Source organism: Idiotropiscis lumnitzeri, chromosome 14, assembly GCF_059441095.1.
Source record: "Idiotropiscis lumnitzeri isolate Australia: NSW breed Sydney's pygmy pipehorse chromosome 14, RoL_Ilum_1.0, whole genome shotgun sequence".
In the NCBI taxonomy this organism is placed as follows: domain Eukaryota; kingdom Metazoa; phylum Chordata; class Actinopteri; order Syngnathiformes; family Syngnathidae; genus Idiotropiscis; species Idiotropiscis lumnitzeri.
Genome location: NC_142404.1, coordinates 19,875,226 through 19,902,047, shown reverse-complemented (window position 1 = coordinate 19,902,047; position 26,822 = coordinate 19,875,226). Strand labels below are relative to the sequence as shown.

The window sequence follows — 26,822 nt, the reverse complement described above, 5'->3', positions numbered from 1 at the left end:
TGTGCTTATTACACAATATTTAGCCATTGGGGGCCAGAGAGGGGGGGGGGGGTCGTCTTGCGCGCTTTGGCAACACGGTCCTTAAATAAACTTCCTGTGATCAGAACAAGTGTTTTGAAGGTAAAAGTCGGAGATGCCACTTTGTTTAATTTCATGTAGTGTGGCCAAAATGTGACGTTTAAAGTTCGGGTTTGGCTTCAAATTGGGTGAAGAATGACTCGATTCGTTTAATGCGTGACGTTTAATTGTCTTATTCTGAAAGGCGTGTCTTATTTTGAAGGGTCGCTTCATATTTCCGTTTCCTGTTTAGCGTTTTCGTTCGCCGTTCAGCTCAGAGCGGTGCCGTCGTCATCGTGACGAGACGATGTGAGTACTTGTTCGAATTCATTCGGATTAATATTGATAGCATATTCTTCTTGCTTTCCTCAGTAAAATAATGCGTGCGTTTATGCAATCATTTGATTCTCATGTTTGCATTCGATAGTCAACAGTGTTTAGCTAACTTGTACAATAGGTAGCCGTTGGCAACTTGCTAATAAAGATAAAGATAAAGATGTCCTTTATTAGTCCCACAATGGGGAAATTTGAAATTTTAATGCAAGTAATATAGGCTGGAACGCTAGTAGGTTTATTGTAAACGACATTTAAACGTCTATATATATATATATATATATCAGTTTGCATACATGTATGCACATCTGCACAGTGAAGCTGATTAAAGTGTTGAGTTCTACTGAAGACTCTGTGCTCGCTTACTGGATCTCCTGTCGTGGTCAATACATCCAAATAACCAGTTTAGAGGTCAAATCCTCAACAACATCCAACCGAAATAACAAGCCAGCCAACAAACCGCACCAGCGGCCGACCAAAAAAAGTAACAAACCAACGAAAGAAACAAACCCACAGAGCAACGTAACACACCTGCTGACGAACCGACCACCAAAGCAGGCAACAAACGGACCAACAAAAGGACACAGAACGAAACAACGCGCTATAAAATGGCGGCAAAGAAAATTTCCAGACTTTCATTCTCGCCGCTGAGGGCGGAACGTTGGCACGATGGAAGTCGTAAAGTTAAAGTTAAAGTTGTCACGTTGGGCCCTCATGTGCTTCACTTTGAGCGACTGGAGCTAACCCAGCGGAGCGCAAGCTACCCACAATGCAACGCGAATGTTGCTGTTGCTACGGCGAGCAGGTGTTGCTTGATTGACGTCTTCAGAGCACGCAGTTGTCCCTTTCTGGGTAAACGTCTTTTCAAGTTCCTATACCTCGTGTATGTATTTATACGACGTATATATTTATACGTGCGGCCTTTTCGACAGCGCACGGCGACCCTTGAACCCAGCGCCAGACCCCCCCCCCCACCGACCCAACCTCCGAGCGCTCCATGCTAATCCCTCCCACCTGCTGCGCGGCGGAATGTCAAGTTAAATTTACTAGCGCCTAAGGACAGGTTTTAATTTAGGACGGCTAAGTCGCACTGTGACACTTTAGAAGCGTTCAAACTTGTTCACGCCACCGCGCCGTAATCACTTTATCAAGCAACAAACAGATGAAAACGTTTACATTCCGAAAGAAAGTTGAATTGAATAACGTAGCAATAATCAACGGCTCAGCAGCTTTGTTTTCGTCATTTAAACATGCTAGCGGCTAGCTCGTTACCGCAACATTTTGAATGAAGACACCGAGCAAAGTGCGACTTTAGTCGTAAAGTGCCAAAGCAGTCATTGTGTTTTCGTGCTTCAAAGTCATCGATCGGAACGTTACTTGCTCAAATTTGCCGAGCGGAGACGCCGTTTGCTAGCTTGTCAGCGCTTGCGCGTGCGTGAGCGTTTGTTGAGTGGAAAATGGCCTCCAAAGCTCCTCGACTCACCTTTCGCCGTGACAACATTTAGCGCGATGTCGTGACCCTCCCAGGCCCCACTCCCGTTTCATGAAGCCCCCCCAACCCGGGACCCATCTTAGCAGCGCATTTGTGGATGAAGTCATTGCGGACCTCCGAAGGCCCTTCCACCGACGGTCAAAGCGGACAACGAGCAGTTTGTTTTGTTTTTTTTTTGCTTTTTTGACACTGCGAGACCCCCACAGGACCCCCCCCCCCCACTAGCAGCACCTCAGCAGTCTGATGTGACAAAATGCAAAGTGGAATTCGCCGGGCCAGAATTGTCCCTCACAAGGAGCATGTGAGCGCTCGGATGGCGGTCCGGGCGAGCTTAGATGACAGCTGTGATGTTTATAGGGCGGCTTCGATGACAGTCCTGCGAGGTGGGGGTAATTTTGAAGGGGGAGGGGGCGGTCTCGGGGGTCTCGCTCGTTTTCAGACGGGAATTAGGTTTGTCATCGGATTTCAAAATCCATCTGATTTATGACGTTTCCACTCATCTCGTCACTTTGACCCGTGGCGGCAAACGCCCGGCGAGGGAAACCAAGACATTTACACAAATTGTTTGTTTGTTTATCTTTGTGCAGTCATAGCGGATGGCGGCTCGCGCTTCCTTGGCGGAGGTCGCGACATGGCCGCCTGCTACGGACGCTGTGCTGAGTGACCGACTGGCAAAGAAAAGTCGCCGACTCAACAATGAAGCGAGCGCAACATTTTCAAAGTTTTCAAAGGTATGAAAAATGAAAAGTGTTCGTGGCTGAAAGGAGCAACGACAGAAGACGATGGCAGGAAATCAATGTTGTTGTCGCCGTCAGACTTTGAAAGACTTTTGTAAAATTGCTCCGCCGTCTGGCCAATTTCACGTTTTTCACGCAAATTTTCAGTTTCCCGGTTCGAGACGAATTGTTGCGAAATGTGGTCAAAGGTGACATCTTTGTTCGGCTAAACTTCTCTCTTTAAGTCGTCCGAGGCGCAAAAAACTTCAGTTCAATCTCGGACTGATGAAATCATTTCATGCGTCCCAAAACTTTTGTCCACTCAAAAGCGTTCCGATACAAAAACAAACAAACGAGTCTGATTTATGACGTCCAAATTGTGACGGACGGGTCGTTGAGTTTTGAATGTTTGTCAGCCGGCTGCAACGCGAAACCTTCTGCGACGACCAATTCTTTTTTTTTTCAGTTTAAAAGTCGCAAACTTGTTGCCACCGCTTGAAAAACGTCGCCTTGCTCGGCCCGCAGACGATTTCCTTGCAAGGCCCACGCGAATGTTTCCAACGGTGGGGGGCGGTCGTCTGGAACACATATTTGGACACGCGCACGCACACAGCGACTCTCAGCACAAATCTTTGTGACTCGGATTAGTGGCTTGCTCGGCTTGTCGGTTATTTGAGGTCATTGATTGGTTGTCCGGTTTGCTCCGAATTTGGGCGGGAAAGTGTCCGTCTTTGATGGGAAAACGCAACACGTTCGGATTCTGTTTTCGTGGCGTGCGGTGACATCGCACGTGATGACCTTCAGGACGAGCAAAATGAAAAAGCGCATCCATGACATGACGCGACGTATGCGTTGCGCTGCACGAACACGCCGGACATGAGAAGTCATGTCAACGTCTTGCGTGTTTACAGCCGAATGTCTGCAAGCTTTCCTTACATCGACACTTAACACGTCGTAGCGGACAAACGTCGCTCAGCACATCGCCTTTTTTATGAGTTCAAATGTTTGCTCGACTGTGGCAACATGAGAAGGTCCTATGAAACGCTATAATACGAGCGCACACACACACACACGCACACACACAGCTGCCTTCATCCTGACTTGCTGTGCTCTGGATAGTCAAGTGGAACATTCCGCCAGACTCCATTTCAGCCGCTTGGCTTACATCTGCTTTCATGGCTTGGCGCGGCGCGGCTAATGTTACGCACACACACACAAATGCATATTTTCTACTTATGGAAAAGTACCAAGAAACATGAATGAAAACATTAACATGAATTAAAAATCTCCTAAATCTCGTTTCTTGTTGAAAATGTTTGCAGGATGACAACGACAAACTTTTTTTTTTTTTAAAACATTTTAAAAACCAACCCTAATTTCATAGCTATATGATATTTTTACCTAAAAGAAAGCTTAAAAAAAAGTGGCCTCTGGATTTTTGTAAAAACAAATTTGTCCTCAAACTGAAACAATTTTATGGAAAATAAAATACAACTTTAGCCTGCTAATCTGATTTTATTATTTTTTTTCTGAAAAAAATAATCTGAGCGGTCTACACGAAATTTCTGGAAAAATGACAACTTCAATCTCAAAAGAATGGTATGTTTTCTCTCAAAAATGCAAGTGGGTGAATTAATTTTTTTTTTCGCGCTTTTCTATTTGTTGTTTTTATTGGCAACATTCAGAATTTTACAAGCGTTTTTCCGTCGTCCCGTTCTTCAGTGCACTGTCATCGGTGTATAAGAAGTGACAGGTCAATAAAAGCAACAGCTGTGTCACGTCCCCGGACCACTGCAGACACCCCCCCCACCCCCTCCCCATTTATGTCGGCCCTCCACCCGCCTCGTTAGCAATCTTGCTAATTTGTCGCTTAAACCTGACGAGATGCAAAGTGTTTTCTGGCTGTAACATATTGGCTCCGTCATTTCTTTCTTTTTTCTCTCCAGTGGATATGAAAAGTTTACACACCCCTGTTGAAATGCCCGATTTTTGTGATGTGGAAAAATGCAACCGAGTGGAATCATTTCCAAGCGCGACTTTGAAATTAAATGAGTCCAAATAAATGAGAGCGATGCACAGAACCTTGTTGGCAGCCATTTTGATTTTGGCTTTCATTCATTCCAGCAATTATTTACGTCATCTTTTCTCCAAATGACGACGACCGTGCCCGACTTGCAGGATGTTGGCATTTCTCTCTCGCGATCGATGTGCCAAGCCAAAATGAACGTCTTGATCTCCAACTTCAAATCCAAAGCGATGCCACAGCAGCGCCATCTACTGGTGCCTGTTCATCATGTCAATTTCGCACAGCAGCTGGGCGGGACCCTCCTGCATTGGAAAGCACAACTTGAGCGGCGGTGTGTCTCGTTAGTGTGCTCGCCTCGCCTTTTTTTTTCCTTTCCCCAAATTGCGATCCCTCGGGCTCGTTAAAGCGCAGAAACATGAAGCAGCCTTGAAAAAACAACACCGAAGGTGTAGTGTGTCACATTTCTGTCACGGTACGTTAAATAATCGCCGCCCTCCCTCCCCCAAAAGCAACATATGCCGGCACAAAGGTGTAACTGCACGTCGCGACTTCCCAAAAGGCGCTAAAGCGGACAAATCCGCCGTGACGGCCAAACGAGGGTCGTGCCAAAACCAGCGTGAGAGAGGAAAAGGAAGCGGCGGGAAAGAAAGCGAGGCCCAATGGTGAGGATGCAGCTCGCGACATTTGTCTTTTTTTTTTGTTATTTGGCGACTAAAAACGGAGAACGCCGACCTCAGCAAACGTTTGTGTCGCACTTCAGAAAAATACAAACGTGTTGCCGCTCGAGGCCTTGTCGTAAGGTGCCGACTAAAAAGGCGTGAGGGGCGCAAACCTCCCAGCCTGCGTGCCGCAAATTCCGCATGACTTTCTGGAAACTGTGCCACCATCGGCCGGCCGGCGACCTTTGCGGTACGACGACCCTCTTCGTTCATCTTTAGGGGCTTCGTAGATCCTGCCGACCGTCTTGCAAAAGGAGGCGGCAGGTGGTGGACGGCTGGGAATGCGGGAGGCGGGGCGGATTCACGGATGCCCCAGGAGGGGGGGGGGGGGCACTTGAAACCGAGTCACGGAGGCCTTTCTGCTAATTATAGGAGCAAATCTGACAGAGAAAAATTAGAGGGAATCGGGACAGCTGCAGCTGACCACTTGGGTAGGGGCGGGGGTCAATATGTATTTGACGGGTGCTGCTGCACGGAGGAGGGTGCAAATTTTGATGACTCGCCAAATCCCCGGAAGCGAAAACGGTCACGGGACGTCCCGTCTTTTCTCTGAATCCATGTGAGAGCAACACCAAGACCTCCCTGGTGTCAATGTGTTCACGCTGTCGGACCGAAAAAGGCCGACACGCCCCCCGCCGATCGCCAAGGCCCCCCCGCCCCCCATTTAGACACCTGTGCTCCCCCCCCCCCCCCACACACAATGACAGCCACTGTATTTTTGGCCAACCGTTGCATTCATTTGTTGGCGCGACACAATATGACTTGTTGGCTTTTATTTATTTATTTTTATTCACTACTATAATAATTTGTTCAAAATGACACTTTTGACATTTATAAGCTTTATATTCGATTTTTGCTTTATATATATAAATGTATAAAACAATAAAAAATATTCTTTATAAATGTTAAAATTCCTTCAAAATCATTCTATTAATAAAAAAGAGGTTTAGACCTAGGAAATATATAAAACAATAAAAAATATTCTTTATAAATGTTAAAATTCCTTCAAAATCATTCTATTAATAAAAAAGAGGTTTAGACCTAGGAAATAAATAAAACTATGAAATATAAGATGTGAGTAGAAGCGACGCCAGTCGTCAACTTAAAAGACAATTAAGTTCTGTTTTGACTCAAAACAATTCCGCCTCCTCCAGACAAACAAATATGAAACAACCTTTGAGAAAACGTTTCCCCGCATCTGCCTGACGTTTTAAATTGTCGACCGATTGTCAGACAAATGGTCGCCAAAGCATTTCGGCCGGCAGCTAATTGCAATCATGAATTGGCAACCAAAAAGGCGCATTTCATCGCCGCCAATCAAGAGTTGTCATGAATCGACGACACGTTTGAGCGCTGCTCGGCAAATGACGTCACGTGTGTGCAAAGCAAATGGACCATCACACGGCCAAAAATGTCCAATTGTGCTGCTCCACATGAGGGGGGGGGGGCGAGTGTATGCCAAGACAACAGGGGGCGCTAGAGCGCCGCAATTCACTTGACTCCATTTCAGCTCCGCCAATCAAAAGCCTAAATGAAGAAAGTCACTTCCCACAATTGGAGAAAATGAGAATGAACAAAAAAAGGAAAACGCAATTTTCGGAGGCCACTTCACAAAACTGTTCAAATAATAAAAATTGTTTTTGTGAAAATGTTGTGTTTTGGTTAATCGTAATCATTTTAACGATGTCACCTCTGGCGTCCTCTATCATGTTCATTTTTGATCAAAACAACAAACATTTTCAAAACCATTTTTAGCTTTGATTTGCGCAGCAAAAATTGGAGACACAAAAACGGTGGGCGAAAACTTTGAAAAGGGCGGCTTGACCAAACGCTTGCTTGCCTCGAGTGCTCTTTTTGTCAACGCCGTGTCGTTGACTGGCAACGCGACAAAACAAAAATGACACGCCAGCAAACTTTGCTGGCTTCAAGTTAACGCACGCGACGGATGGCTTGACAAATAGCGTCAACGTTGGAAGCGCTTCCAAACACGAGCGCGGTCACGGGACCGATTCCAGATTTTTCAACGCCATTTTTTAGAAAAGTGCCAAAAATTCGGATGTTGTCTTGCTGTCATATTTGTGCCAAATAAAAGTTTCCAATGGCGAGCGGGTGTCATATTGTAGCGTAACAAATGCTAATAGCTGACTTTGAAATGACAGGAAGTCGTGGTAATTTATGACATTTTGGAAGTAACGGGATCACTTGAGCCTCCGGCGGGCCCGGCAAAGCCGCACATAAAACCTAAAACCATAACAGAACATAAAACCCAAAGTGCATTTGACCGCAGGTGCCGAAGGGTGTTGTTCTTGTCACCCTCTAAAACGGCGATGGGCAACCCTCGGCATGCGGGCCAACGCCGGCATCCGTCCGCTCCACCGCACGACGACCACGGCCAAACTCGCTTGCGCTGAAGAATCCAGAAGGACTTTGTCTTTTCAGGACACTCCAAAATGGCTGCTTGAAAGAAAAAGAAAAAAATCGGGTTGACGGCTTGACACTTTTTGGAGAGCTACGCTGACCAAGTTGGAAATTTGGAGGTGAAATTGGCATTCGGGGTTGGAGTCCCGCCGCTGCTCCAAAAAAAAGGGAAATAAAAGGCTGCAGCAATCCAAAATGGCCGCCTTTTTGTGGCTTTTCAAGAATGTTCACCACGTTTTAGGTCCCTGAAAAAGGAATAAATGGAAGATTTGCGTTGATCGTCTTTGGTGGAAATTTCAAAACAAAACATTTTTGTGAGTTGTGAGTTGTGAGTCGGATCTGGTTTCCGTGAGAATGTCACAAGACGGCTCGGGCTCGGAGCTTAGCCGTCTTACAGCTGCGACGTCGGTAGCCGAGTGTGCCCCCCCCCCCTCCTCAGCCTGATTGACAGGTGTCTGCGATCCCCCTGGCTTTGCGCCGGAGATTCCGTGGTCCGGCTCATCGATCGCATTCATTACTCCCAGGCTGAATGCGACAGGTGCTCAGGCCCGAAGACCTCGACGAAGTTTCTGCTCACTTTGGTTTGCACGTCTGCCTTTTACGCGACGCTCGCTTTTAGCAAGCAAACGTTTGTTTTCCAATTCTGAACGCACCCTTTTGGGTGACAACTAAACAAGTTGAAGTTGCAACTTTTTGTTGAAAAGTGGCCGACCTTGAATGTCGTAAATGGACGCGAACCCGTTTCGTCCTTTTGCCTCTTTTGTCGCCGCCGTCCGTTGGAGCCTTTTTCGGCGTCGTTTTTGTTTGTTGTCACTTTGACTTTTCATCTTTTTTTTTGCCTCCTCCCCCCCCCCCTGGCCTTAAAAGCGTCCGAGCGTCTCATCAAATGATTTCAAATGAAGTTAGTGGCCCCCTTTGGCGCCTCTTCAACTTTTTGTCATGTGGGACGGCCCGCAAACATCTTCAGAGTTGGACCGGTGCCCGGTTACCTCCGGCGCTCCGCCCGCTGCGTGGATTAAATTAGAAGATTGGATTAGGCGCGGCCACATCGCACGCACGCACGCACATTTGCGAGGCGTCGGGGCTGGAGGCCGCTCGATTCTCGCAGGGAGATTTGAGAAGGCTTATCCCCGGGACAGATAGAGTGGCAGAACACAGCTGTGCTGAAATGGTTTATGAGGGCACACACACACACGCACGCACACACACACGCACACACACGCACACGCACGCACGCACGCACGCACGCACATGACATGAATGCTTGAGTGTAAAATTGATTTTCACTTTTGTGGAATGATGTGACCTGGTCACTGCTTTTCACTCTGCATGTGCGTCAACGCGTGCGTGGCAGTCTATATGATGGTGTATCGCGTGTGCGTGTATTTGTGTGTGTGATCATTTCATTTACTGAACTAGAAAATGAATTCACATTCAATAAATCAAAAAATACTTTAAAAAAAAACCTAAAAGTCAACTGAAAGTTCATTTCATATTTACAAAAACTTTACAATCACAATAGTGACATCAAAAATGTTGATTTCAAACGAATGAATTTTTGTGCGACAGCACGTCCGTTATCCGGAAGACGAAAGGGGAAGAATGTTCCGGAAGTTGCGCCCCTTCGACCGAGAGCGACGTCACGAAGACGGCGGCACGAGCGGGTGACCGGTTTGCATCTTTGCTTCGGCTTTCTTCTTTTTTTGTCACTCGACTCAACTCGACGCTCGATGTTAGCGAACGGGCGCTCTCCTTTTTGCTTCATGAATGAAAAAAAGAAATCGTCGCGGGTGCAAGTGGGTTGGATTCGTCTGGAGAAGTTGAAAGAAGCAATTTGAAAAGCTCGCTAACGTTAACCCTTCACTAACGCTCGACCCTCCGAACGCTAACTCCAGACTTTTTATGACACAATACTCGCCACCATGATGTGTTTTTAGCCTTGCGCGCAAAAAAAGCTAAAGCCGATACTAAAACGAACAACATGAAGACGGCGCGCTGGTGTGTGTCGCGTTGACCTTCAAGTCGTGCCGCCGGTGGAGAGCGCAGTGGCGGTTGATGGACACGGCAGACTTGGGGGGGGGGGGGGGGGGGCTCGGCACCAAACAAATGACGAGGAAAACGCCGTCTGTCCAGCGGCTGATGTTGTTAGCAGACGCGCGCCGCCGTAAATATCCCGCTGACGTTTATCGTCCTCGCGAGGGCTCACCGCGCTAAAGCCGTCGGATCCGGCTTGATCCTTTTGTCAAAGAGCGACCTCGCCCCGGAGACGGATGATTGACTTTGTGCCCCGTCGGCGCAAAACGCAACGCCGAGAATCGAAAGAACTCCAAAAAGTTGACCGGATACGTTTTGCCGCTGCCGGCGGCGTCTCATCTTGTTCTATGATTAGCGGCCCTTTTCCCCGCCGACATCACCGAACGCAAACACGTCGGTGGTCCGGAAAGAACTTTGGTCCATTTTGAAAAGTGAAGACAGAAAGAAGGCGGCAAAAATGGCCAAGTGCAAAATTGCAAACGCCATTTTGTCCTTTTGCGTTGCATCAAAGAGCCGACGCCAGGAAGCCCCCCCACCCCCCCCCCACCCCTCATGTGCGTGCCCGCCCGAAATAAAAGCGACAGATGAGACGTAGAAATGAAGCTCGGTGCGGTTAAAAATAGGCGCCCGCCGCCCTCATGTTGTTCGCGCCGATGGTTTTGTGTGTCAGGTGTTTATGTGCGGACAAGGCCGCGCCTCACGCCGCGCTGGCAATGGCGGCCTCTTCTTTTCGCTGGTCGACCTTTGCCTGTCTTGCCGTGATTTGGTGTGCGAGGAGCAAAGCGTTTTTTTTCTGCGTCTTCCTAAAGGGATCTTTAAGCGGCTCCGGTTTCGTCCTGCTGCGCATGTAAAACACGACACGCGTTCAAAGATTTAGGAACGCGCACGGGAGACAAGGACGCGACGCATATGGCGAACGCGACAACACGCATCCGCCTCACCTGAGCCGCTTCCAGAGGTAAACACACACACACACACACACACACACACACACACACACGCACAACCGAGAAGTGAGGCGTGTCACGCTAGCATGATGTTGAAGGCCGCGGCCAAATTGTGCGCGTCATCGCCCACTTGCGTCCGCGAAATTGTGGAAGTGATGTCATCCAAGCCGGGGAGGGGGCGTGGCCTGCAGCAATCGTGCCAGCCCTCTTGGGAATCAAACGTGCCGTCGGCTCCGCCGCACAACCGGCGAGGAACGTGGAGCGCCATTTTGGATTGGGACGGATATCGGATCGCTCGCCACCGCGTCTTATCTTGAATGCGAAAACGCGACGGTATTCTTTAAAAAAAAAAAACTTTGACCTGAAAGACTTTGAAAAAAAATCTCTTTTTCCACAAAGATATAAACAACAATTTGTCTTGAGAAAAGCTTTCCGAACTAATCCGAGTTTTTTTTTCATATAAAAACGACATAAATTTTTTTCTTGTAAAATAAAAAATATGAACTCAAAGTTTTCACAAATCTAAATGTAAACCATTTTCTTCTGTGTGAATATCAGAATTATTTCAAGATGAAGTGGCAAAAATAATCTTTTGCCAACGTTGGTGAACTTATGGAAGTGTCCTTGAGCAAGATGGCGAACCTCCCGAGGCTCCGTCATCAGTCGCTAGATGACGTCATAGCGGGAAGGCCGAAGAGGACCCAAGGTAGCGACAGCACATTTGTCTTTATTTTGAATTTGTTGTCGGAAATGGAACTTTTTCAAATGATGTCCTTGGAAACGTTTTTTTTTTCTTTCGACTTCTCATGCAGTCACGTCAAGATAGCTGAAGAATGAATGAAGTCGCAACATTCCAAGAAAAAAAAGAAAAGCTCCGAATATAAGTGCATCCTTTGGCGCGCTCTTTTCTGCTCTCGTCAGCGCAGCCGGCGCTGAGTGAGCGCGGCGTGTTTATCGCCCCGCAGGGAGCGGCCTGTCATTGCCGGATTCCTGGCCGTGAAGGATGGCGGCGCCGTCCGCACAATGGCCGCCGAGCGGGAAGCGAGGACCTCCCGTCCGAAGGGGGGGGGGGGGGGTCGGACACAAGGACGTCAGATGCCCCCACTAAGGTGTCGAGTTGTCCCAATGTCTAATTCCGGCGACATCCACAGCGCTGGGGGGGGTCACCTTACCTTACCTTACCTTACCTTACCTTACCTCACTTTGGGGGCTTTCAGAAACTCAGAAGGCGCGATGAGGGATTCGGGCGCAATGACCGCAATCACTTCACGTCATCATCTGTCGTTTCAAGGTTCGGCTTCAAAAAAAGATATTCTCTCTAAATTATGGCGACGTAATACTTTGAAAGGCACTTTGATTTTGCTTTCCAAACATCCACATTTTGCGTTTAGTTTTTTCATTTGCAGAGATTCTACGCTCCGTCAAAGACGGTTCACAGTCAGGGCGCGAATGAGCGAGCCGCCATTTTGGCTCTTTTTTGGGGGGGCGTCTCCTTAGTTCCTTAACTTCTTGTACAAGACAGCAGCGGCGCAGGCGAACGCCAGCACACCGACGGCGGGGGTCTCCTCCTTGGACTCGCCGCTCTCGGTCTTGGTGATGAGCATCGGGGAGGTGATGGCGTACGGCGGCACCGCGTGAAGGTGGCGCGGGTGCTGGTCTGGCACAAGCGCGTGATGCAGCGGAGGTAGTACGTGGACACGGTCCGGTTCTGCTGCTCGATGAAGTGGAAACGGGCACTCTGGCTCTCGCCGTTCTGCACCACGGTGGTGAGCCGGTCCCGTGAGCACGGCACGAACAGGTTGACGAAGCCGGAGTTGGACGGGAGCGGCGAGATGGAGGCGTAGCAGCGGTCCGGCAGGACGTGGTATTGGCCCGTCACGTGGATGTCGGCCCGCCGGGGGGATCGCCAGAGGCTCCGTGTAGTCGGCGTCCCCGTACAGCTCCATGGTCAAGCTGCCGTTGTTGTCCTGGATGACGACGCAGGACGCCGACACCTCCATCTGCGTGTTGTTGATGACGTACGCTAAGGGGTGCGCGCGAGCTCGGCGTTGTACGTGACGGTCCCGCCGGTGGGATCCACCGAGCGCACGACGCCGCTGACGTTCACCGTCTGGAAGTCGGAGAAGACGCCGGTGCCGGTGGGGAGGAAGGTGCTGCCGCAGTTGAGCGGGAAGGCGAAGCGGACCACCGGCGGCGGCGCCGACTCGTCCACGGTGGCCCGGCACGCGGTTGAGGATGAGCAGGGAGTCGTTGTAGTCCGTGTAGACGACGGCCGAGGTGATGTCGTCCGGTCCAGGGCGCCGGGCGTCGCCGCCGCAGTCGGACGACGACCGCGGACGACTTCTCGCGATCGTGCACACCGGCGTGAAAAGGATCTTCATGCTTGCGCTTCAGCTCGGCTCCGACGACGTTGGTCTTTATAGGCGAGCGTCTTCGGGGATTGGCCCAAAACCGGGTCAAGCCGAGGATGCCGAGCTCCGGCGTGGGGCGAGCGCCTGAGATCCGAAGCACGTGGCTTGTCCCGAAAAACAGAAAGTGCGGCAAAGTTGCAGATTGGGTTTCCCGCCTTTGGAGATGCGCAGTTGAGCGCTCAAAGCCGTCCGAGGTGTTCCGTCCGTGACCCACGAAACAAAAGACTTTGACGACGCCTCCCCGTTGACCTCAAAGTTGGTGACGCGCCGCGCTAACTTTGAAGGAGTCAAAACAATGAGAAAAGTTTGAGACAGAATTGAGCGAACGAAACTCAAACTTTGAAGCAAAGTGGTCATTTCGATGGCAGAAAAGAAAAAAAAAAAGTGGGACTTGTTACGATAAACTTGTCAACCTCATTTTGTGTCGAATGCTCAATTTGGTGCCGCGGGCTGATTTTTCTTTTCCGTGTAACTTTCTGACCTGGAATGTATGAAACTGGCGTCAGGGGATCTTTTTTTTTTTGTTTCTTAACACTCGCACGAGGCCGAAAATTCTCAGAAAAGGACCTACTTGGAAAAAAGTCCTTCGGGACTGACTTGTCGCGCGTCGTGCGCTGGTCAAAGAGCAGAGCGATACTGGATCGGTGTATTGTCGCCACGGTAACGGAATCCCGCACAAGCCACCAAAACCATGACGATGATCCTTGAAGACGAGTCAGAGCAAACTTTGAAAGGTGCCACAAAAAACGCCCCAATAATTGAATCCATTTGTCTTTTCTCGTAACATGACAACCAGAAAAATAACCTTTTATATCCAAAAATACACGACTCGAAATATTCCAAAGCGTTCATTTTTTTAGAAAAATGATGAACAAATGATTTTTTTTTTCTTGGCTGGAAATTTGACTTTGACTTTAACGTTGACGTTAACTTTTGAAAAAAAGACTTAATTTTTAAAACATAGTCATATTTGTGCATTTTTTTACGTCATAATCTTACGAAAAATAAATTTGAAATAAAAAAGAATAACTGGGAAAAATAATGAAGAAGTTCAAAACTACAGAACGAAGGTGATGGTAACCATAGAACAAAAATCACCATGGTCATTTTGTGTGTGCGTGCGTGTGTAGCTTAGCAACAAGACAAGAACTTAGCATCAACAACAGGATAGTGTGACAAGTGCATGTCTGCTTTCCTTCACACACACACACACACGCGCGTGCAATAGTTGCGCTACAACGTCGCAGCACCGATTTACGAGGCTCTGAATAGTTGTTAGCTAGGCCTGTTGCAGCCTTTCTCTTTCATGCTCGACACACGTGCACACGCACACGCACACACACACACAGTGGTCCTTTCATGCATGTACAAGGGCAACTGTTGGGCCCAGCTGTTGAAGCAGATATGTTCATCACGCACACACGTTACTTTGTAATAGTTTGATAATACAGCGCAGTGGTTAACGTGTGACACGAACATTTCTAAGACAGTGTGTAAAAAAGTGTGTGTGTGTGAGTCCATTCCTCCCCTTGCACACACAGCAGCAGGCGCAGGTCTCTTGGGTCAGGCTGTGACGGTGATGGATGGGCCATGTGTGGAAGCCCGTGTTATTGTTGTGTGTGTGTGTGTGCAGCAGGTGTATGCACGGTGGGCTCGTCCACAGCAGCCGGATGGTCTGATTTGAGCTGCGGCAGGATGGGCTCAAGCCACAGCTCATAAAAATAAAAAACACTCACACGAAAACTGCGTGTGTGTTTTCAAATGCAGCAAATTAAAGTGTGGTCCAAGGTGTCAGCCGCACGTCTGGATTTAATGCGACACACCGTGTGTGTGTGTGTGTGTGTGTGTGTGCCGGTGGACACAGTACCTCAATTGTGTCGTGCGCGTTCCAACTGACTTGTCGAATCTGTTTCACGATGAAATCAAATGCAGCGAAGGAATAAACGAGATCCCAAAAGTTGTCCGACAAAAAGCACGAAACGCAACAAATCGACGTCACAAAGTCACCAGCTGCCGCCTCCTCACCTCAAACTAAAATCGGAAACCAGAGAACCCCAAATTCCGCCATGACGGTCGACCGGTCGCACGTTCGAATCCCAGCCGAGCTTTGACCTTTGGCGAAAATGGCTGCCATGTCAGAGGTCGTTCCTATTTTTTGGGCTGGCATTAAGATTTCATTTGGGCCTACTCTGCAAAATCTATTTGCGGAATCCGACGGGACGGAGCCGAGGCGTACGTGCGCCGCTCGCCGCGCCTGCCCGCCACAGCGTTGGCCGACACCCGCCGTGCCGGAGCGCCAAGCGAGGGAACAAAAAAACTAAAACAAAGTTGGTGACCGAAATGGAACGGCCAACCGGCACGTCCTTCCAATTTTTAAAGTAACGAGTAAGCCAACGATAAACGACCCGAATCGGAATCCGAATGCCGTTTATCGTCGTCGGTGAGCGACGAGATTATCGCGGTTGCGTTTTGAAATTTTGAGCTGCCGCTCGAGAAGTGTTGCCAACGTTTTGTGTGTGCGCGTTCCTAATGATTTGTCCGGCTCCCCCGACTTGCGGTCGCTTTGATGTTCCGGTTTCAGGTGGTCGACCTTTGAACCCTCCAAAGCAACCGCACATGATGTGCCGCCAAAAACTTTTGTTTTGCAAGTCTGGAGGCAGGCGGCGCTCAAGAGAGCCCACGCTAATATTTTCAATGAAAGCGACGAGGATGTTGCGACCAATTACAAACGCGACGCTGCGCGGTGCCGTCGTGTTTTTATGGCGGACTCCTCCATTGACGCCGCAGCGACTCGATTGGCAAAAAAAAGTGCAAATGTTTGCACCAAAAAAAAAAAAAGGTTTGAATTTGTCAGACTTCTTTCAAGGTCCTAAAAGCTCGCTAAGACCTTTTAAAAGTCGCAAACACTTTTTCTTGTGGCAATGACATTTTGAACACCTTCAAAATTTCCTGGCCACAAGAAAAAGTTGTTTGTGATTGCGAACATCCGCTGAACGTCTTTGCCGCCGTTTGCGACCTTGAACAAACCCAAATGAAAACTCAACGTTCGGGCCCCGCCGCTCGGTGGCAAGCGGACATTGTCCAAATATTTTCAGCAGCTGTTTCTATGACGACAGCGACTGATTCACACTCGTGTGCCCACTCTAAATAATCCGAAGAGGAAACGAGCTGCCGGACGGGAAGAGAAAGCGTCCGAGGCGAACGACTCACTGGACGCCACTCAGGAGGGACGGAGGGGCGGGGCTAGGGCCCTTTACGGGACGAATCGCGGCGTGGCGCCCGGCCCGGACGAGTCCGTTCCCGTTGCCCCCGTCCGACAAAGCCAGATGTCCGGCGAGGGTGACGGGAGTGTTTCCATTTGGGAAAGCCATCAGGCGCGCTTTACACGTCTGACCTTCGCGTATCCGCGTGCAGTAAATAAAAAGTCTTGCGGGTCTCTGGATGAGCCTCAGAATGCCGCGGGGACGAAGGCGAGATTGGGGGGGTAGGGGGGGGGTCCCTTGGAAGAACATCTGGAGGTCAGCATCTGCTCGCTCAGCAATCGGAAGAAAACAGTAGCACCTTGGTGAGCGCCTAACCAATCAATCAAACCCATTTTGTTTCTTTTCATTTCAATTTGTCCCCCCCCCCCCCCCGCCTGGCACCGCATTTGCCCTTCGTCACGACCAAATTTGGTTGGACAACTTGGAGCAATCCCTCCTAAACATTCATTATCTCCCTCAGGCCGAGTTTGTCAGCGTCAAGGACGACGACTTGTTGCTCCTGAGCCTGAGTACAAATTTCAGATTTGACCTTCATCGTTTTCCATTTAATAGAGAACGTTGCTTTTGTCGAAAGTTCTAAGCGTTGCCGAGTAATGAAGGGGGGGTGTGACATCTTGAGGGTCCACCTTGGCGAAAGGGAGCAGCTTGTTCTGATCCAGAAGCAGCTGTGGAAACACGGCCGGATCAGGACCAGGTCCCTCCAAGCAGCTGGACAAACAACACGGATGCAAAACTAAACACGCGCAACTTGCTACAATAGACACGTGCGTGTGTGTGTGCGTGCGCGTGCGTGCGCGCGCGTGCGCCATCACCACCCTCATGACAGACAAGCACTCATCAGCGATCATTCAAACACGAAACATTTCATCGCCAAGGCACAGAAATGATTGCTCAGCAACCGGCGGAACAAAACAACCCAGCAAGTAATAAAATAACAAACAAGCAACGTGACAAACCCATCGAAGCCGAATAACTAACCAATCCATCCAAAGTACGTGATAAACCAACAAAACAAGCAAACAGACAAACAACCTCCCAAAATCACAAGCCAACAACAACAGAAAAACAAAACCACAAAAAAAGGCTTCCTACGTCCAAATATGGTCAATTTCCTTTTTGTGAAAATGCATCCAAGTGGTCAGTCTCCTCGAGAGGTCTGTTCTCTTTTTTTTTTTTCCTGGAATGATGCTTTTGGATTTCAATTTATTTGACGCCGGCGACCAAAAGCGTTCCAGTAACTTTGGAATTCGTCGACGATCGCGAACGACTTGTTGATCCCGTTACAGACGTTTGTCAATGAACAAATCGCTCCATCGTGACCCACAACGTCGTGCGCGTGCGACCGCAGATCAGCGAGGTGCTGAAACCTCTCGGCTTCACACGCTCGCACGGAAACACAAAGCCTGTTGTAATGAACACATTAGCGTGCATCAGCGATGGCTCACCGGCTTTTTATAGCGAGCACGTTCGTGTGCGTGTGTGTGTGCGTGTGTCGCGTATCTGGCGTGCATGACCGACCGCCACTAAAACCACACGCTCGTCTTACAAGGTACGACAAGGCTGACGAGCTTTTTGGAAGAATTCTGCGCTTGCAGAGGAAAAAAAAAAAGCAAAAGAAAGCCAAAAGGTCACCAAGGGCAACTGACCTCCCCCAAGGAAAAGCAATCAATCTTGATGTTTGACTTGAAATTGCATTTTTTTCTGCTACTTCTAATTCAAAATCAAATGAAAACATCAAAGGTGGCGACATAAGCTGCGTGTGCGGAACTTTTAGAATCATTTCATTTCAATAATTATGGAAATGAAATGCATTCATTTAGTCAGTCATGATCATTTAATAATTTAAATGTTTGGTTTGTCTTTTAATGGTCATACATGTTTAGTTATTTTTAGACATTATTATATTTTAGAGAACATTTTCTTTCATTTAGTCAAAGAAGAAACTAAATAATATTTTTAATAAACAGCAAATGGGAGTAATTAAGGTCATTTAAAAAATACACCTCAGTAATTGTATCTTTAATTTGAATTATTTCCCAATTAGCCAAAAAAAATCAAAGTAAATGGCAAAAATGTGCAATACTTTTATCTTTAAATTCATTTTATTTGATCTTATTAATTTAGTCAGAGCTCTATTTTTTAATATTAAATTTTGCGTCACTTTCATTTCATATGGTGGATTTTTTTTTTTTTACAGTTCTAAATATGTGTCATGTACACTACTAATTAGTCGTGTGTTAGAATTTTCGTTTTTTCATGGTCATAAAAGTTAAAAGTAATTCAAAATAACAAATCATAACAATTCTGATAATAGTGTACAGCATCAATTTTTCTTGCGATTGGGCCGTAACCCCGAAAGAAATCAAAGAAAGAAAATTGGCAACTCGCAATCAGGATTGTGGCGTGTTGTCCTGAATTTAGAGGGGGAAAAAAAACAACAACACAAAAAAAAAAAACCCCAACAAGGTATAATCAGGTCATCTGTCGTCAACATTTGCCGTAATCCTTAATCGTGTTTCTCTCCGAGTGAGCAACTTTGCGGATTCAAGCTCAGCTGGTCGCTCATGTCTGTCAACGCAGCTATTACCATCCTCAACACTGCCCCAACACACAAACACACACGCTCACACACACTCCTCTCCTGCATGTGTGTGTGACCTTGAAACTAATGCTTGAACATGACACCCAACACCTTGCCACATGCACAAACGTTAGCTCCAAGCTAATGGCCCTTCTAGCGGTTGTGACGTTCCGCAGCTATGGCGACATTAAATGCCGCACGTACGTTAAGTATTTTTGTTTTAAAGGGCGCGCGGTGACATAGCGTAGCTAGCCTAGCAAAGTATTTATAGGCCTTTCTATAAACAAGTTGATTGTGGCGTATGGCTGCCATTGCCAAAGAGTGCTCCAAGTGCTACCAGGGGCGCCCTCTAGTGGTGGGGGGCAATCACAACGTGACAATCAAATTCTGTGTCTTGAACAAGCGGGTCAAATTAAACCATGTTTAGGAAAAAAAAACAGTTTAAAATGGAGCTCAAAATGTTGACTTGCTTTCCGTTTTATTTTTTGAAAATATTTTTGGACTCAAGATTTTTTTTCACAGACAGATAGATACTTTTTTCTTTAAATCTCGATATTTTTCTTCCTTTGAATCAAAAGGTAAAAAAAAATGTTCACAGAATGAATCTTGTAATGTCGGCTGAACTGAGGTCGATATGAAATTTTGAACAAGATGAGCAAATATTTAGTTGCCCCAATATTGTGTTATATTTTTTTAAGCCACCTCAGTCGAAATTGCCGTTTTTTTTCTAACCCGCAACATTATTATAAAAAGCAGGCAAATGTCCTCCTCAGCTTTCTTTAGTTTTTTTTCCCCCTCAGAGCTGAAGTGTGACAGCGCTAACGCGGCTAGGACAATGCGCTAATGCTACAATGGCTCGCTAACGAGAGAGCCCCCCGCGCTAATTGCCCCCAAAACAAAAGGGACAGCAGGCGTGTGTGTGTGTGTGTGCGTGTGCGTGAGAAACCTTTTCCTGAAAAAGAATGCGCTAACTCAAAATGCTACTGTGTACAGAGCTGGCATGTAGCACATGGGCGTGTGTAAGTGTTAAAAACCTGGTGTGTGACTCTGCGCGCGTGTGTGTGTGTGTGTTGCAATATTCACTCCCAGTCGGCCCTCCCGTCGGGAAGGTCACGGCTACGACAGCTCGAGCGACCACCACCCGCTGTCACCGTCCTGATGAGCTTGAGCTGTCACTGAGTTCATTAGGCAGAGAAAAGATTCGATTGTTGGATTGCGTGGAAGTCGGTAGAAGGGTCGGAGATTGTCAAATAGGTCGAAGAAAGGTAGTGAGACGGTAGACTTGTCGGGATTCGGATTTCAGGGAGGTTGACTCATATGAAGGTAGATTGAAGGTTTGTATTACAGGTAGATTGTTGGAAGGTGAATTCGGGTTGGAGGCTTGTTGGAAGTGAAATAGCAAGGCCAATAAGAAGGTAGCTCGATATTCAAAATGTTGGCAGCGAGTCAAACTGTCAGTTTGTAGGTTGGTAGTGGAATCGGAAGTAGGGAGATTGCTGTACTGTAAGCGCCGTCGATTGCAGGCCCGTCGGCACACTCTGAGAAAGGAAAGTCCGTTTTTTGGGGCTGGAGAACCTCACTCGGGATGCATCGAGGGTTCGAGTGGGTTCTTTCTGACGGCTGAGCGATCGTGAGGATCGCCCCCCCCGCAGTGGCCGATTGCAGGAAGGTGAAGGCGGATGACGCCGACAAGCTCGACAATCCGGAGCTCATCTCGGTGGGGGAGAATTTAAAGTGTGAGGAGTGGTCGCGTGGACCTTTGGGAGCATCCCCCCCCCCCCCTCTCGCAGTTGTCGCGAAGGAAGTCAGAAGCCACTCGCCGCGCCACAACGAGCCCACCGACATTCTGGAAGAACCATCTGGCGTTTGCACGCATTCATCTGCGTCGTGTTCAGGGTCAACTTCCGACGTTCAGTCGCCGCACAAACGCTGATTTCAGAGTTGACTGAGAAGCGGTCCTCTTTGCGTTTTTGGGGGGGCGCTTGAGCTCTTTTGCACATTGACATTAAAGACATAATGAGCCCCGAAGGAAATTGGAGTTGTTCACGCCCCAACGTTTTTGCCGGGGAACCGGCAGAGGTCACGCTCGCTGTTGGAGCTTTCGCAAAAGCAAATCGATTTTCATGTCAACTTGAAGCCAACGTGGACATTTTTGGCGCTTTTGGCTTTTCGTGAGCTCCAGATTAGCCCCCAGCTGTCGACGGGGTAACCTTTCCTTTTGGGTCTCTCGGGACGGGCGCCCCGTCGCTCCGCCCGACACCGGATCCGCCAACCCCCCGCGAGACCCCACGAGGAATTCCCGGAACGGTCGTCCGGGCGGGTGTCGTCTTTGAATGCCGTTTATTTGTTGCCACTCGCCGATGAAAGACTTGCCTTCAACTGCATGTTCATCTTGTCTTTTCCTTGTCGCCGCTTGCTTTTTTTATTCACTCATCGCGGCGGGCTCGCGTTCCGGCCGCACCGGTCCCGCCGGCGCATAAACGCGTCGACCCGTCAACACCGAGTCAACGACAAACAGACGCCGGCGAGCGGTTCGCAAAAGCAACGAGCGGTTCGCCAGCAATCGACCCACCAACCTTCCTACTTCCGATAAATTTCTCGGCGCACAATCCGACCCGGTTGCAACGATCTACCTCCTCACTTCCGTGAGATTGTTTTTCTTTTCCAGTCTTGAAGGACAAACTTGGATGTTTTGTTCCGACCCTCGCATGAAGAACCAGACATTGACGTTCACGTGTCAAAATTGCGTTTGAATTTTTGGACACGGCAGTTTGGGAAATGAAATGAAACGCGCCGACAACGCGGTGAAATTGAGCCGCGGGATTCGGAGACGATTTACAGCCTGAGAATTTGCGTGTTTGCCTGGCGAGTGTTGCGTGACGGACGCCAACATTGCGGAGCACCGCAAAGTTTTTTTTCTTTTCTCCTCCGTGACTCGGTCGGATAAGTGGTGATTTTGGATGGAGGGGCAAGCGGTGCAGTGCCCCACCGGATCCAGGAGATGGTGCTGTAGGCACGACTTGAATTTAAGTGGTGAAGTAAGCGCAAGGGCCAGCAGCCTTTTTGCAACTTTGATGGACTTCAAGTCTTTGTTCAAACTACTCGGAAAGAACAAGTTTGCTGAAAACATTTGATGAAAAATCTTCGAGCTGTCTTGTTTCCTCTCCATGAACGCGACGACTTCATCACAAGTGACGCCAATGACCTTTGAACCATTTTTTTTGTTGAGATCGTCGGCCAGCTCTGAGGAAGCGTGGAGGTCGTCCCGATCGTTTGGATCAGGTGCGCTGCGGCCGAGAAAGACGGAAAAGTTTGGCCGATTTAACGTTGAAAGAGGTTCGTCCTTTTTACGTTTTCGGCCCTTTCACTTTGGATTCCAATTTCAATTTGGCGTTCCTCAGGGTCATGTTTTAGGCCCACGATTCGGGCCACGGTGATTTCATGTGATTTTTCTTTTTGTCCTCGGGGCTCCGAACCTGAAGCAGGAGGGCCGAACGCAGGCACAAGGAAAAGAAAATAAGGGTGGACGCGGCGGGAGGCCGCCGTTGTAGCCCGCGGACTAAAAGATGTCAATTGAGTTAGTGCACTCGGGAGAAGTGAAGAGAACTTTTGGAACTCAATTAAACGCTAATGCCAAGCAGTCACCGAGGCCACTTTTGAACATTTCCACATTTCTTCTTCTTTGGTGTGTGCGGGCGAGCGTTTCGTCGTCCTGGTTTCTTTGGTGCACCAAAAATGTCAATTGCTCCGTGTGACCTGTTCATGATTCCTATAAAAAATATTTCATATCGGAAAAATTTATTTTTCACTTTTTTTTCATTTTCTTTGATTTTGAAACATCTGAACTAAAACTGTCTCTGAATTCTTTTTTTTGTTTTTTTTTCATTTTTGGAAGGACTGGCACATATTCAACCAGAGATTCGACCTTTGTTTTACGATTTTCTTTTCGTTCACGTGCGTCGACGTCCAGCTGACAGCACGCGTGTGTGAGAGTGAGTGTGTGTCCTTTTTGTGTGTGCGCTTGATGACGTCGTGTGTCCTTTGTGTTTTTCTCTATTAATGATGATGTTTTACGCCCTGAAAATCTCCTTGGATTAGTCACATGACCGCAGTCTGGACCCGGACGACACCAGGTCAGCGGGTCATGTTTTGGGCTGGTGTTAAAGGTGTGTGTGTGCGTGTGTGTGTGTGTGTGTGTGTGTTGCATGGCCAGAAGGCTTATAATGAGGCCTGAGCTCAAGCCTCCGTGCTGACAGACAAGTTTGCCCTGGAGACACACACACACACGCACACGTTCTGTTTATGCACGTGTGTGTGTGTGTGTGTGTTTATGAAGGCCACTTGAAAGCGCCTCACTAATTGAATTAGCTCACCTCAAAGTGTCTGAGGAGACTCAATTGATGCCATGAGACACACGTGTCGCGTGTGCGTGACCGAAAATGAAAGAAAACGCGTGTGAAAGTCCAGAAAGGAAGTTGATCAAACATTTCAACGATACGAAAATTGAACGGACAAAAAGCTTGCTGCAAAATCAAACTTGCTGTTGTTTATTCTCCGGCAGACATGATTGACAGCTCGCGTCCTTCTGGGTGGTCTCCGCCAATGTGCGTGTGTGTGTGCGTGTGTGTGTGCTATTTGTCAACATTCTCACAACCCTCCCCAAAAATGTACAAAATGTGATCTTCTACCTCGAGCATCTTTTGAACGTGAAATTGAGGCCCAATGTGCCGACTTTGTGTTCCTTTTGGGGGCGTGGCTCCTCATTTGTCAGTCAGTGAAACCGTTTTTTTCTTCTTTGAACTTTCTCGCAAAGTGGGAGGGAGGCGTTCAACGAGCACATTTTGTTTGTCTTTTCTTAATCCGTCGAGGCGATTGCGGTGGTGCTTTCAGGTCCGTTGACGGCTGCCGCTGCCGGATTGGCGTCGGCGTCAGCGCTCGGAGTGCAAAATGCCAAATGGCTCGTTCAGGCTTGACCATGTGTTTTCAAGAACGCGGGGATTATTTATGAGGCACGCCTCGTCGCCGGCGACATCGTTTATGGATTTTGCCGGGAAATTGCAAGTCAATCAAATGATTTTTCTTTGGGGGGGAAAAAAAAGGAGCGAGTGAATTCGAATGACATTTTGTGTTTGTGACGATTCCTTTTCGGAGCGCCCGTTGTTTCTTTCTTTCTTTTTTTTGTTTTCTTGAAGAGTCTCCCCCTGCGCGTGGATTGAGTGAGTGTTTTCTCGCACAGGAAATTGCAAGTCTGTCGACGCACCGTCGGCCTCGTAAATCAAGACTTTTACGGCAGCCGCTTTACACCGAGCGACTCCTCGCAGATTCAAAGTCAAAGTCCGGACAAATATGAACTCGTCGAGCTTTCCAGAGTTGGCCTTTCAAAAAAGGGGTCAGGGACGCAGTCGTGGTTAAAATTTTGTTTTCAGAAGGCTTCAAGTTGGGGTTGGTTTTTGGAATCGGGTTCGGGTTCAAGTTAGAAGTTCAAAAAAAGAATCCTTTCAATTTCTCAGGATTGTTCAGAGCGTTCATTTTGCTAACTTGAAGTTTTGGGTCGGTGGCGGAGTTTTACTTTATCTTCTGGCCTTGGCGGAGGTCTCGCTGTCTTGCTCTTTTGTCTCGTGAATTGTCACGTTTGCTCATTTCCACGTCGGCGCCCTCCAACGTTGGAGCGGGCAACTTCCTGTCAATGCGGCCGCAGCCGCCCTCGTAAAACGTCTTTTGGGAGCAAACGCGGGCCGTTTATTTTGGTGTCTTGAACGGGCACAAACGAATTTGGTTGTGGGCCGCGAGCGCGTAGTGCCGAGATTGTTTGGGGGAGAATAAACGCAGGAGGCTGTAAAAGCGCAGAAAAAAGAGCCGTGGCTGCGCGACGTGGATTGAATTTCTGTTTATGTGAAGTGCGGCGCTTGAAAAATGTCTAATTACATCAACGACGTGACACGTGCCGTGCGCTGGTGGAAAGTAATCAAGTGCAACTACTTTGTTACTGGAACATTTTCCAAGTTTCTCAACCTGCCTGAAATATTTGTTTTGAACTTTAGTAAAGAAAAAGAAAAAACTCAAACAATTCCTTCCTGTGGTCCTTTTTTTTTGTCATTCACCAAATTTGATGTTGATCATCTAAAGTGGTGCAACAATTTTGTGTGGAGAGAAGTTTTCTTTTTTTTTTTTCTTTCAAATTGTCCAACTGGGCATTGATAGTCAACATTCACTTTCATTGATTATTTTTCGTACTTCAGAGCAATTCAGAGTCTGGACTTGAGTACAAGACTTAAATTAGTATTTTTACTTTAACTGGTATTTTTTAGACAAGTAGTTTACTTCTATTTAAGTACAGAGTGTCAATACTTTTGCGACCTCTGCTAGGCTGTTTGTGTGTGTGTTGAGCTCGTTACAGGCCAGGAGGGGAAAAAATGGTTTCCTCCACCCTGATCTGGCTCAAACCCAAACCCAAACCCTAACCCTAACCCTAACCCTAGCCCTAACCTAACCCTACTAACTCCTTTTTTTTATACCTTTTTTTTTCATTTTTTTATTTTTATTTATTTTTTTGATGACCTTTTTTATTTTCTTATAACTTTTTTTTGACAGCTTTTTTTGTTTTTTGATGACTTTTTTAAAAAAATTATAGTAATTTTTTTTTACTTTTTTTTAATTTTTTTTTTTAATTGAAACTTTTTGACAGCTTTTTTTTTTTTTTTGGTAACTTTTTTTTTAAACTTTACTTTTTTTTTTTTTCAACAATTTGACCCGAATCCTAACCCTATCCCAACCCTACCCCTAACCCTAACCCTAACCCTAAATTGTCCAACAGGGCATTGATAGTCAATATTCACTTTCATTGATTATTTCTGTAGTGTCAGCACTTTTGCTACCTCTGCTAGAATGTGTGTGTGTGTGTGTGTGTGTTGAGCTCGTTACAGGCCAGGAGGGGAAGAAAAATGGTTTCCTCAGCCCTGATCTGGGTCAAGTGTGGTAATTAAAACATGTTTCCCTCTTCCGCTCACATGAGAGGAGGTGTGATTCCCAACCCCCACCCCCCCCCCCACCCATCCCAAAAAGCCCCCCAGGCCCCCAACACGTGTTGTGCACTGACCACTTTTTAACAAGCCATCACGTCATTCGAGACGGAGAAAAAGGTTTGGAATCGAATTTCCTCAAACGGAAATGGCTCCAAAAAAAAAAAATTGGCTATTCAACCAATCAGATCGCTCCGTCGACGGAGTACTTGTGTAGTTGTTGTTGTTGACATGGGAAGTGTTACAATTCTGACGAAAACTTTGATTCCATCAAATGGAGTAAAAATTGTTTTCACTTTAACGAGTCTCTCAGGACTTAGCGGTTGGCGTCGAGGCGAGACTTGGGCATCGTTCCGACTTATTATGGGATGTCGTAAGTTGAGGCGTTCAGAGTAGGGGAAAGGTCACAGGAGCCGAGATTGCGTTCAAAGTTGGGATGGGGCTGAGGATTTGCCGTTCGCGGAACAATCAGGGTGGGTTAGCATTGTGGGTCAGGCGTGCGCCATCGGGTTGGAGTCAGAGTCGGAGGGAAAAGTCGCGGTTCAAGAGTCTGCTTCGAGGTTCGGCCTCGTGGTTTCAACGCAGCCAAAGAGTTCATGTAAGGAGCTACGGTTAAAGTTTCAAATATAAACTTATTTTGAAATAACCAGAAACACATCGAGAAATTGAAAGTCCCGCAGCTGACGACAACGGAAGCATTGATTTTGCTCTTCGCTGTTTGTTTGCTCCGCCTCAAAAATGCGCGTCATGATGCAAGTGTGACACAATTGCAATGATTAGTCGTCCGCCAGCCAAGCAACAAGTTG

At 47.6% G+C, this 26,822-nt stretch overlaps 1 long non-coding RNA gene and 1 pseudogene across 1 annotated transcript; one reads left to right on the top strand and one right to left on the bottom strand.

The window, feature by feature from the left end:
• Positions 1 to 308: 308 nt before the first annotated feature.
• On the top strand, positions 309 to 11,790 carry LOC148323940 (uncharacterized). Its single transcript, XR_015846448.1, has 4 exons — positions 309 to 366; positions 2,470 to 2,613; positions 11,301 to 11,448; positions 11,555 to 11,790. It is a non-coding gene; the product is annotated as an uncharacterized LOC148323940 (long non-coding RNA).
• Positions 11,791 to 12,235: 445 nt separating this feature from the next.
• Positions 12,236 to 13,123, bottom strand: LOC148323939 (zona pellucida-like domain-containing protein 1; annotated as a pseudogene).
• Positions 13,124 to 26,822: the final 13,699 nt, after the last annotated feature.